General features: G+C 39.7%; 1 pseudogene; it reads left to right on the forward strand.

Annotated features, from left to right (window-relative positions):
- Positions 1 to 947: 947 nt before the first annotated feature.
- LOC134391476 (U4 spliceosomal RNA) lies at positions 948 to 1,065 on the forward strand (annotated as a pseudogene).
- Positions 1,066 to 12,060: the final 10,995 nt, after the last annotated feature.

Here is a 12,060-nt window from a genome sequence, read left to right on the forward strand (position 1 = left end):
AGAAGTGGTTATTCTTGGCACAACCTAATTAACATTGCTTTTTGTGAAAAAGGCAGATGGATCTTGGAGAATGTGGGTTTTGCAAATGTGATCAGGTAATAATTTAAACTATAAATGCTATACAAGATGTGGTCTGTTTACTGGAGCAAATTAACATAGCTTTTGGAATGTGGTATATAGCTATTGATTTGTCAATTATTTTTTCTCTTCTACACCAACTGATAAGGAACATTTTGCTTCCATCTGGCAAGGACAGAAGTATACCTTCACTCAGGGCTTTTACAAATCTAATTTTCTCTTGATAATAATCTAGTCTGCAAGGACCTTGATTATCTCCACATTTTATGGAACACCATGATGATTCATTACATAAATCACAGTAAGCTGATTAATCCTGGTAATCAGGAAGAAGCAACTTCTAGATGAGTTAGAATAGTGATTCACAAAGTGTGGTCCCTGAACCAGCAGCACTGACACTGTTAAAAATTCTCCAGCCTCAGCCCCCTCCAAAACATACTGAATTAGAAACTCAGGGTGGGTATCAATTTGTGTTGTTACACACCCTCCATGCAGTTTTATGAGCACCAAAGTTTGAGAATCATTGTCTTAGAAAATCATATGTGTGAGAAGGTGGGAAATAAATCTCACAAAAATCTAGGATCTGGCACCTCGGTGAGGTTTTAGGAGTCTAATCTGGACCATCTCTTCCGAAGTAAAAGGACAAGTTGCTACATCAGAGAAGTGGGGTGTTGCTTATAACAGAAATACTTGAATTTGGGTAATTTGTAGAGGAACAATATTTATTACTTACAGTTTCAGAGGCTGGCAAGTCCAAAGTGCAGGGAACACATCTGGTGAGGTGACTACAGCATTGTAAGATGTCATATGGTGAGAATGGCGGAGCGGAGAGAGACTAATCTCATCACTCTCTTTTTAAAGCCACCAGAAGCTTTGCGCAGTGGCAGTATCGTAGCCAATGAGGTTTATCCGAGGCGCGATTATTGCTAATTAAAGCCACCAGAACCACTTCCTTTATTCCAAGAATGGATCAATCCATTCATGAGGGTGCCGTCCTCACAGTCCAATCACCTCCCCAAGGCCCCACCTTTCAATTATCACAATAGGACTTCCACCCTCTGGGGGTCTGTTTCTAATACATGGACTTTGGGGGCACAATTCAATCCAAGGCATTCTACCCCTGGTCCCCAAAATTTGTTTCCTCATAGGTAAATATGTCCATTCCATCCCCAAAGTCTCAACTTGTTTCAACTCAAAAGTCCGAAGTCTCAAGGTCCCATCTGTGAAATCAAAACAAGTTATCTACTTCCAAGATACAATGGTGGGACAAATGTAGGGTACATATTCTTATTCAAAAAGGGAAAAATAGGCCAAAAGAAAGGTGTGACAGGTCCCAAAAAAGTCTGAACCCAGCAGGGCAGGCACTGAATCTTAAAGCTGGTGAATCATATACCTTGACTCCATGTTCAATGTTCTCTGTACACTGGTGTCAGGGTTGGGTCCCCAAGTACTTGGGCAGCTCTGCTTCTAAAGCTTTCCTGGTCTCTGGTCATGCTTAGCTCTTACAGGCTGGTGTTGCCCACTGGTAGCTTTATAGGCCTGGGGTCTCCATGGTGGTCCTGCTTTCACAGCTCCACTAAGGCATGGCACTGATGGGGTTTTTCTGCAGCAACTTCAATCCCACATTTCTTCTGCTTGGCATTACTCTGGTGAAGACTGTGCAGTGACTCTGTCCCTGTGACAGTTCTCTTCCATACAACCTTCAAAATCGGGGTGGAGGCCCCAAAGCCTTCACAGCTCTGGCGTTCTGCGAGCCTGCCAACACCACCACATGGATGCTGCTAAAGCCACGGCTTGTATCTTTCAAAGCTGTGGGTCCAGCCACACCTGGGGACAATTTAACCACAGCTGAAGCAGCCAAAGCCGCTGGGATGCTGGTGTGGGGAGCAGCTTCCTGAAGTGGCCCTGGGCAGCGAGCCCATGGAGAGCGCCTCAGGCCTGTTCCCCAAGACCACTCTGTCTCCCTAGGGCTTTGGGCCTATGATAGGAGGGAAAGCCTCGAAGATTTCTGCAATGTCTTCAGTCTTTTTTCCATTCTCTTGATAATCTCTGTCTTCTGTACTAATCTCCTTAGCAAAGGTCGCTGGGCCTCTTTCATGAGGCCATTTGCCTTATGAAAGAAATGCAGTGCTATGTGCTCCTCTGTGGATCTTTAAGGTAAATAACGCCATGTTTCAGTGTGCTGCTTTCACCCATTGACTGAGTAACTTGTAAGACCAGCAAAATAGAGCAGAGCTCAAGGCCCTGCCACTTGGATTTTATAACCAGCAGTTCCAACAGTGGTCCAAGTTTCTGTCACAGATTGGGATGCTCTATGGGGTTTCTGACATGCTCGAGTAGAATTCTAGAACAGATCCTGAGGGTTCTGAAGGAAAGCCATATGCTTTTCTACAAATAATCACTGCCTCTTTAGAGACAGCTCCTGGTTTGTTTTTGAGCTCAGGTAAAAATGATGCCTGGTCATCGGATACCTGAGTTGCTCAGTATAAAGTGAGTGCTATCTGATCCACCAAGCCCTAAATGAATATGGACAGCATTATTTTATCAATTAGTGAAAGCAGGGTATATGAAATTAGATTTATGAAATCTTGAAAATACAAGTAATTTACATGAGCTGGTAGCTGAGACTTGCATGACTCGGACTTCTGTTTGTTGCCGTCATCCCTCAACCCACACCTGGCATCTTGCGGGGAGTTTTGCGCAAAGCCACGCCCTCTTCTGCAAACAATTGCTGCTCCTTGAGAAGCAGTTCCTGGCTTGCTTTCTCTGATCAACTGGTAGAAGAAAAACCGGAACCTGCTTTACAGGTTGGTTTGCATGATATGTTAGGAGGAAATTGGTGTGCAGGAGGAAGCCATTGCCCCCACCCCAGCCCACTTTTGCAGGAGAGGCAGTGAGAGCCAGCTCCTCAGTAGGGAGGCAATACCTGGGTTCTTGCTAAGTGGTGGCACAGCAGTTCCAGTAGCAGAAATGGCAGTGCCTCTTGCAGAATCACAGAGAATGTGTGTGGGCTCCTCAGTGGGAGTGCAGGCTTCTGGGTTTCTGCCCAGTGGCAGCAGTGGCTGGAGGCAGCAGCGATGGTGGTAACAGCTCAACCCCTCTCCCTTTCACTCTTCAACCCTTCCCACATCATTGCAACCAGTTCCCTGGATTAGAGCCTCTCTGTTTGAAACACCTAGAGTGGTTTCTGTTTTCCTGAATAAACATTGACTGATACGCCTGCTAATGTTCTTTCATCTAAATCTTACAACAATACTGCAAGAAACATTAGGATCCCCATTTTACAACAAGGAAGCAGAGATTTAGAAATGTTAAGTAACTTGCCCCGAAGTATTGAACCTTGTGAGAGAATCCATGAAGAAACACTAGTCTGAAGCTGGCTTGCTTCTAGTTTTATAGAGTTTGAAACCACAATGTAGCATTTTTTTGTGTGTCTAATAATATCTAGTAACATCTAGGGAAGAAGGGAGCTATGGTGGTATTGCAACAGTTTTCTGTCAATGTGTGGTAGTTGCAGAGTGCCCGGTAAACCTCTGTTAACACCCCTTTTAAAGATACCTATAAAAAGCAATCTTACAGAGAAACAACTAAGTATTATTATTTAGTAATGGCATGAGTGAACCTGAAGAATTTATGCCCTTGAGCTTGCCTTGTGTTATGGTGTTAGCCTTAGAATCCTCTAACTCTGGGTTTATAGTGATGTCGGAGGTAGGGTCCAGGGCCCTGATAGCCTCAACCCGGCCCATCCTCTTACCAGGTTCTTGACTCCACCACGGGAAAGAATTCAAGGGCAGAATCACAGTAGAAAGTGAGAACAGGTTTCATATAACCTGAATAAGAGATACAGATTTCACAGAGAGAGTGTGGCATAGCTCCGGAGACTGAGCAGGCCCACCCCAAGTTTATCACAATAGCAAGAAATACATATTCAAAGTTCAGTACAGAGTGCGGGCTGGCTCAAGAGAGTGAGCAGCTGCTTGCTGAAAGTTAAGTTTGATACAAAAAGAAGGAAATACACACTCCACGGGCAGAGTGCTGGCTGGCTCCAGGGGAGTGAGCAACAGCCTGTCTTCTGCTGGGATTCAGCTTTTACAGTTTTGCTATCTAATGAATATTCAATGACAGGGGTGGTTCCCTGTTATGTAACAGTCTTGCACATGCTCAGTTGGTCTCTTCCAGGAGCATGTTCATTGTTCAAATTCTGTCACATGCACCAGACATTCAAGAATATTCCGTGCTCTCTAGTATCTAGCGGAAGGTCATTCAGAGGATAAGTTTCACTTTACTGAGCATGCCCAGCCATCAGGCTTACATAACCCTCTCACTGAGCATGCCCAGTCACTAGATTTGCATAAACCAGCCCCTTATCAAATGGTCTCATTTTTCCCATGTTGGTACTGAAAATATGCCTAACCAGCAACAATAGCTTTCCTCTAGGGGAGGGCCCAGAGCAGGGGCTTGAGACCTCAGGAAGTGGCTTGAAACCCAAAGGGGTGTCCTGAAACCCTGAACCCAGGGAAACTGAGCACCTCCTATATCAACAAGGAAAAGCAGCCTCCTTCCAATTCAGACTTAATGTTCTTGTGTGTGGTTCCAAAACTTTGAGGGATGGGGAGAATTAGAGCTGATTCTCTCCCCTAAAATATGTAATATAGGAGTAAATATAGAAAAATGTATAAAGAACAGTGGGTCATACACTAAGTAAGATTCTCTATTTTTCCTTTTCTCTAACTCCCTTAAATAGTACCAAATACATTTTTGGTTGCTAAGGTTATATAGTTCGTGCTAAATATGTTTACTAACTTATTGACTTGTGAGTTAGGAGTTCAACTCTGGAAAATTTCCAGTGTTTATACTAAGCTATCTCTTTATCTCTCTTGCTCTCTCTCTCTCTCTTTTTTTTTCGAACTAGGCAGAAGAAGTCACACAAATCATACTGTACAGAAACCTATTCCACCTACACTAAAAGCTGACTGGCACTGGTTATAACAGTGACATTTATGTTATTCCCCTTTTGAGAAAGCTTAGGCTTTAATATCATGTAATATTATATTCACATAAAAAGTCCAGGAAATTGGTAGGCGACATAGCTTACTCCCATTTTTCAGCTGAGACCAGGAAGAGAACTATTTTTTTAAGTTTACAAAGAGTGCAGCATGGATTCTGATTCTCTTCACCCACACTCTGGAGCATCTCCTATCTAGGGGTGGAAGAATAAACAGGACACCATATATATCTGTTGTGTATAATTCTTCTGAAATGTTAACAGCATGTCTGGATAGTGGTATTATGAGTCCCTTTATTTTCCCCAAATTTCCAATAACTATTCATTAGTTATAAAATTACTTTCAAAATAAGCAACAAAAAAGCTTTTGTAGCAGAAGATGTTCTCAAACAAACAAAGCCGAGGACATTTCTTGTCTGTCCAGTGGTTCCTGACCATTTCGGGGGAGACAGCAATGTTCCAGGAGCTAAAAAGCTTATTGACATGAAATAAAACATGATGTTCTTTTCCAAAATTACCAAAAAAATGAATTAATACTGAGTATTATTTATTTCATCTTTAATCTTTCTCAAATCTTTGAGATTTGCTATCATTTGTCTGCTGCTAGCACAGGGCAAAAGGAATGACTAATACGCAAAAATATTAAAGTAAAAACTTGAAAATGTGATTTTTCCAAATATTATATGTACTACTGGTCCTCTTAGAGGTTCAGAATGCAAGCATATTTAAACGATGTGCTTGTCTGCCTTACTATTTCATGATGTTCTGAGAAGAGTGCCGTCATTTACCAGGGCCGGACCTCCTGAACACATCTGAAAGTCACTGGTAGAGTACATTGCAGAGTCCTTGGTGGCTACAGTCATTTATGTTATTGCCTCTTTGAAGATTCTCAGAGCACTAATAAAGTGTCTTTGCCCTAATAGTCATTTCATATGTTCTTTAGAAATTCTTACAGGGCCTACATCTCTCCCATCTTACTGTTGTAGCAGTAAAGGGTAGGCTTTGGAGTCAGGCTGCCTGAGTTTAAAGTCACCTCCTAGCTCTGTGTCCCTGGATAAAGTACTGACCAACTCTGTGCCTTACCTGCACAATGGGGCTAAAAATAGTCTCCACACCATAGAATTGTAAGGATTAAATTTAATAATCCATGTTCAACCTTAGTAAAGGACCAGACACTCTTACCACTAATATAAAGGGCACAGGCATAAGATACAATTGAACCCGTCCACACAGATTAAAATGTTCTTTTGTAAATAAGAAAGCTTAAAAATTGGCACAGGATTTAGTGACGCCAGATTGCCAAATACATATTCCAATGGTCTATTATTGCACTTTATCCTGATCAGCTGCTCTCCCTCTAACCACAGGCATTTCAAATTTAAACAGATCTATAACTGTTTTTAAATCACCTGGCTTTGTTTGAGCTCTTACCTAGAACTTATTCTGCATGGGCCAAAGAATAAGATCAAATATCATCAATTTTTTTGTGACTTTACATTAACAGTATCCACCAAGTCTCCTCTATCCCAGCCTTTTCGCAGTTTGTATTTAGGTGAAGTTGCTATATTAATCATACTCCACAATGATTTCCAGGATAAGTCAAGATTTTCTCACTAAAGGATCTGAATTCCGCTACCAGAATGCTATTGCTCTTCAGATGACAGCTAAATCAATTGTTAGCCTGTTTCAGCCTGCAATACCTGCAACACTTTCATTTTTGATTTTTTATCCTCAACAGATTGATTCCTTTATCTGCTAGTAAAACTGAAAGATCATAGGCTACTAAACTAAAGAACGCCCAGGAAAACCGTGTATCTGTCAAGGACCTTAAACGTTAGTTTTGCCTGCTAACGAGGAGGAAGGCAAGGTGCAATTAGCATTAACAGCACACTGTTGCAGTCCCATCCCACCTCACCCCAGGAAGCTCAGCGTATTCCACATTTTAATAATGAGCAATGAATATGGAGCAACTACATTCAGGGAGTCAGTGGTTCAACCCAGACTGCTCTTCTTTAGCTTTTGGGTCCTGCTTCTGGGAAAAGACTTGGAGGCAGGCTAACTTTTGAAGCTGTTTTGAAAATGACCTTGTTTCTGTCTCCTCATTCAAATCTCTCCCGGGAATATTTTGTTCTAGGACATCATGCTCAAGCCCACGGTGGGTACTTCAGGAAAAAAAAAATTGATCTTCACATAAGGGCACTCAGTTTCCCAAGGAAAAAAAAAAATGACCAAGGAGGAATAAATAAAGCAGAAGTTTACAAGGGGAAAATATTCTTTCCAACACTATAATGTAGCTATGCTAAAAATCTCTTCTTAGCTCACCTTCATTCCATCCCACTTCCCCAGTGTTGAATCTATTAGGGAAGGATTCAGATGGTGTTGTTAGGTCAATGAACTCAGCTCCATATGGGGGCCTCCATGAACTCAGTTTGACCTCTTAATTGGCTTCTGTGTATTACTTTTACAGAGTTGCTTTATATCCGAAATATCTGAGTCTAATAAATCTCTTAGGAGTGCACAGTGTTGGGTGTGGGGCATAGACATATACAGATGAGTATGACAGTTTCTTCCTTTAAGGAGCTCATTCCAGAGAAAGGCAAGTGGTTACATTAGGAAATAATCACAAGGCAGTGCAGTCCACATCGCCATAGGGGTTTGCACATGGTAGAAGATAGCCAAATGGAGGCGCCTCTTCATGAGGAACATTGTGGTCATTGGGACAGGGTGAAGGAAAGAGCAAAGTGTTGGTTAGTTTCAAAGGCTTCCAATGGGATGTGACACATGTCACCTCTACTCATATCTCACTCTGAAAGGAGAGTGGGGAATGCAACCCCTATCACATACCTGGGTAGAAGACAACCCGAAATACCAGTGAGCAGTACCAATGACTACTGTGATACTTAATATATTCTCTACCTCACTTAGGATTTTCAGTACTTAGTAAAAAACACTTGAAGTTCAAGGGAAAAATTTACCAAGACAGTTGAGATAAGAATTGTCACAATTATCCTGACAACAAGCACAAGCATAGTATCTTGTTTTTAGATCTAAGTGATAATCCTTGTTTTCAAACCTAGATTACCATATGTCCAACACAATGAGAAAGAATGGAATAACAAACCCTGGTGAGGATGCAGAGAAAAGGGAACCTTACTGTTGGTGGGACTGCAAGTTAGTGCAGCTCTTATGGAAAACTGTATGGAAGTTCCTCAAACAACTACAGATAGAACTGCCATTTGATCCAGCCATCTCACTACTGGGTATGTACCCAAAGGAAAGGAAATCATCATGTTGAAGGGATACCTGCATTCCCATGTTTATCATAGCTCTATTTACAATAACCAAGAGTTGAAACCAATCTAAATGTCCATCAATAGACAACCAGATAAGAAAGATGTAGTATATATACTCAATGGAATACTACTCTGCCATGAAAAAGAATGAAATACTGCCATTCGCAGCAACATGGATGAACTTAGAGAAAATTATGTTAAGTGAAACAAGCCAGCCACAGAAAGAAAAGTACCACATGTCCTCACTCATAAGTAGGAGCTAAAAAAAAAAAAGAAAAAAAATTTAAAAAGTAAAGAACAATCACAATAATATGTTGAATTTTCAAAAGGAGAGCGCAGAACTGAGGTCACCAGAGGTGAGAAAGGGAGAGGGGAAAGGGGGGTTTAGTGAGAAGTGAGTAAAGAGCCACAAAAAATGATTACATTGCATAATGTTGAATATACTAATTATCCTGATTTGAGCATCACATATTGCACACAGGTATTCGACATGGTACTCCACAGATATGTACCATCGTATTTCAATTAAAAAAATTAAAGATTAAAAAATTAAAAAATAAAGAGAAAGTATGGAAAGAAAGGAAAAAATTAAGAAGAGGGGAACACAAGAAGAACCTAATATTTATGAGGAGACAAACTTACTGAGTGTTTCACAGGCCAGCCACACTACAAATCAGCTTTCATTTAATTCATAATACCACCTGACAAAGAATAGGATCATCTTATAGATGACAAAATTAGAAGCTAAGAACATATTACCTTGCTCTAGGATGAGAGTCTAAGACCACACAAATTCAAAGTCCTTGTTCTGTTCTTTACACTGCAGGCTTTTCAATCTTCAGTTGTGACCTATTCATAGGTTAAAAAAACATTATTTTTAAAAAAGTTATTGATATAGAAAATATCAGTGACTCACAAATCATGATATTTCTTGAAACTTTTGCACATTTGAAACATACTGATTTATTCCATATCAGAGAAGGAATTCCTTGCATCAACCGAGAATCATTGCCTCATCTTCAATCCCTGCTCCTCCCTCAACAAAAGCACTTTGTTCTTTTAAAATATCCTGGATGAGCCCATGATCAAGAATAAAAGATTTCATTACAGGGGTCACGTAACTTTTGATAGAACAAGAATCTCTTAGGGATCTTTTTCATTTTTTAAAGTGTGGAATTTTGAGAATTCTTTTGGTTAGAAAACATAAAATTAGGAAACATCAGTATTTGTCAATCTCAGCTCTCTCCGTGTAAATCTGATTTGTTGGGCCTGATTCTTCTCCATTGAGTCTGGAGTACACATCTACAAAATCATTGCCTGCATAAAAAATGTATTCAGTGAATTGTTTAGTAAATACTTAATGGATAACATAGGGCACTCAGGGAGGGTAAAATGGCTTTTAGCTTATTTATCAAAAATCTGGATAACCTCCACGTAGATGCTCAGGTGATATCATTGTGGCATAGACTACTAGCTGCTCACTGAAATCCATGTTTTCCTCTTGTTCCTGGGCACACTGTTAGACTGTATTTCCCATCATCCTTTGCAGTTAGGTGGTATAGCCATAAGACTGAGTTCTAGTCAATGTTCAGTTCCTAGGCCTGGCTTACAAAAACCTTCCATGTATGCTCATTCATACATTTTCTCTTTCCAGTTAACTGGAATAGAGATGACCCCAGCATGGTCCTGAAAGCCATGTGCTGAAGATAGCATAGCTTCTGCTGGACTGGGTCTCTGAACAGCTATGTGTAAAAGGGCAACAATGGGTTTACTGGTCCAATACTTTCATGTGAGCATAAATTTAAAAAAATACAAAAACAAATAAACTTCTCTAGTGTTTGAGTCATTGTACATTTTGGGTTCTATTCATTTATATCAAATAGGCTACCCTAATTAATACAGACTGGAAGTGAATATCCAGATACAGAAACTAGTTTAGGTTAGAAATATGACCAGTCCTAAAAGTCTATGAAAAGAACCATTGCAAACAGGAAAGTTAATTCAATTTTATTAATTTCCTATTGATATTTTTCCCCAGGTTTTATTAGGTCAATGATGATTAAATATTTTATATATGTAAAATACAGAACGGACATTTAAGCATGACAATGGTGTGATGTGTTCTCAAAGAACCCAGTTCGACATGCCTGAGCTTGTACTCGGCTGAACATGTTCTACTATGAGCAAGAAGAATGTGATTAGTAGTTCTCTGGAGTATTATTTTAAGGCCGTGGGATAAAGTTGAGATTGACAGTCAGCTCTCAGTGTAATTCCTTGCCCCATGACATGTTTTGCAGGCCAGCATGCTTTCCTGGTGATTTTGACAGTGTTTACTTCTAAAAATTAGGTTGTTTCAAAGATCTTCTTCATAATAGGGTCAACTTTTGAGATTGTTAATGATAAAAAGATGAAATTTAGTGATAAAATCCAATTTCAACTGTAAAGGCTAAAAATATTTCAAATTATGATTCCTATTATAAAACATGCACTGAATTTTCCAGATTTATAAAAACTCTTGATCATAATTAAATTCATTTATTCTTCCTAATGAGAACATTTTGCACCTTGCTTTTGAATAGTTATCATCATCACAATTGAGTTTCACAATCTGCCTATGCAACAGGAGGATGAATTGTTAGGTCAGTTATATAGATGAGAAAACTAAGGCCCTAATGGAGTGAAGTGATTTTCCAAGGCCCCATAGCTGCTTAGACATATGGCTGTGCCTCAAACATTGGTCTTTTTCTGCTTATACCATTTGTTCATATATGCTTTCCTGCATTTTATGCTTTTTCAAGTAAACTATCTGCCAAACAAAATGAAGAATTAAAGGAGCTACATGTCCACTATATTTGGGAACTTGAGATTGAAAAGATCTAAAGAGACCAATAAAAAAGCATATTAAGAAGCAGAACTCATGATTATGGCTTTACAGTTCAGCTAAATGTATGTGCAAAGTGTGTTCAGGGACTTAGAAAATAAAATGAGCTAATGCACATAGCAGCATCTAACACAGGGCCTGGTATCTGTATCAGGCCCTCAACAGAGGCTGGTTGGAGCTGAGTCCTCATAAAGTATTGTGTGTAAATCATTTCAGCAAAACCCTTACTTTCTTGAGTAACTCATTTGCAGAAGATAAACTTTATTGCTCAAAGTTCACTGATCAATGTGAAGGAAAGTTAATAAAGAAAAGCAGAACAAAGAAGGCAACCTCAGTCAACTGGGTTCCTTTTCTATATCCAGAAACATAAACAGTGACTAGGCAGCTTTTGCGTTGTGTGAAGCAAGAGGAGAATATCTGTCTTTAAAATAAATGTGCCACAATTTTGAATTAATGGAAGTTCCTCCTAAGGACCTATATTTTTATTTATCTGTTTAGAAATATACACATCTATTTCTAATTGTATGATTCTACAGGAATTTGAAATAAAATGTTTTTAAAGAAGTAAGAACATCACTGCCTTCTTAATTCCTTGGTAATAGTTTTCTTCTTGAGACTAATTTTATTTTATCTGGCTTTAAAAATTTCTTTTGATATTATCATCTCCTAGTTACCACTCTCTCACTAATTATTGCAATTGCAATAGCATTGGCCCAGAGTAGAAGCCAAGGCATGAGAAGATGAAGCTTCTAGTCCTGGATCAGATGTTCATTACCAGTGTTACCCTGGGCAATTTACTTCAA

This window comes from Cynocephalus volans, chromosome 11 (assembly GCF_027409185.1).
Source record: "Cynocephalus volans isolate mCynVol1 chromosome 11, mCynVol1.pri, whole genome shotgun sequence".
NCBI lineage: Eukaryota > Metazoa > Chordata > Mammalia > Dermoptera > Cynocephalidae > Cynocephalus > Cynocephalus volans.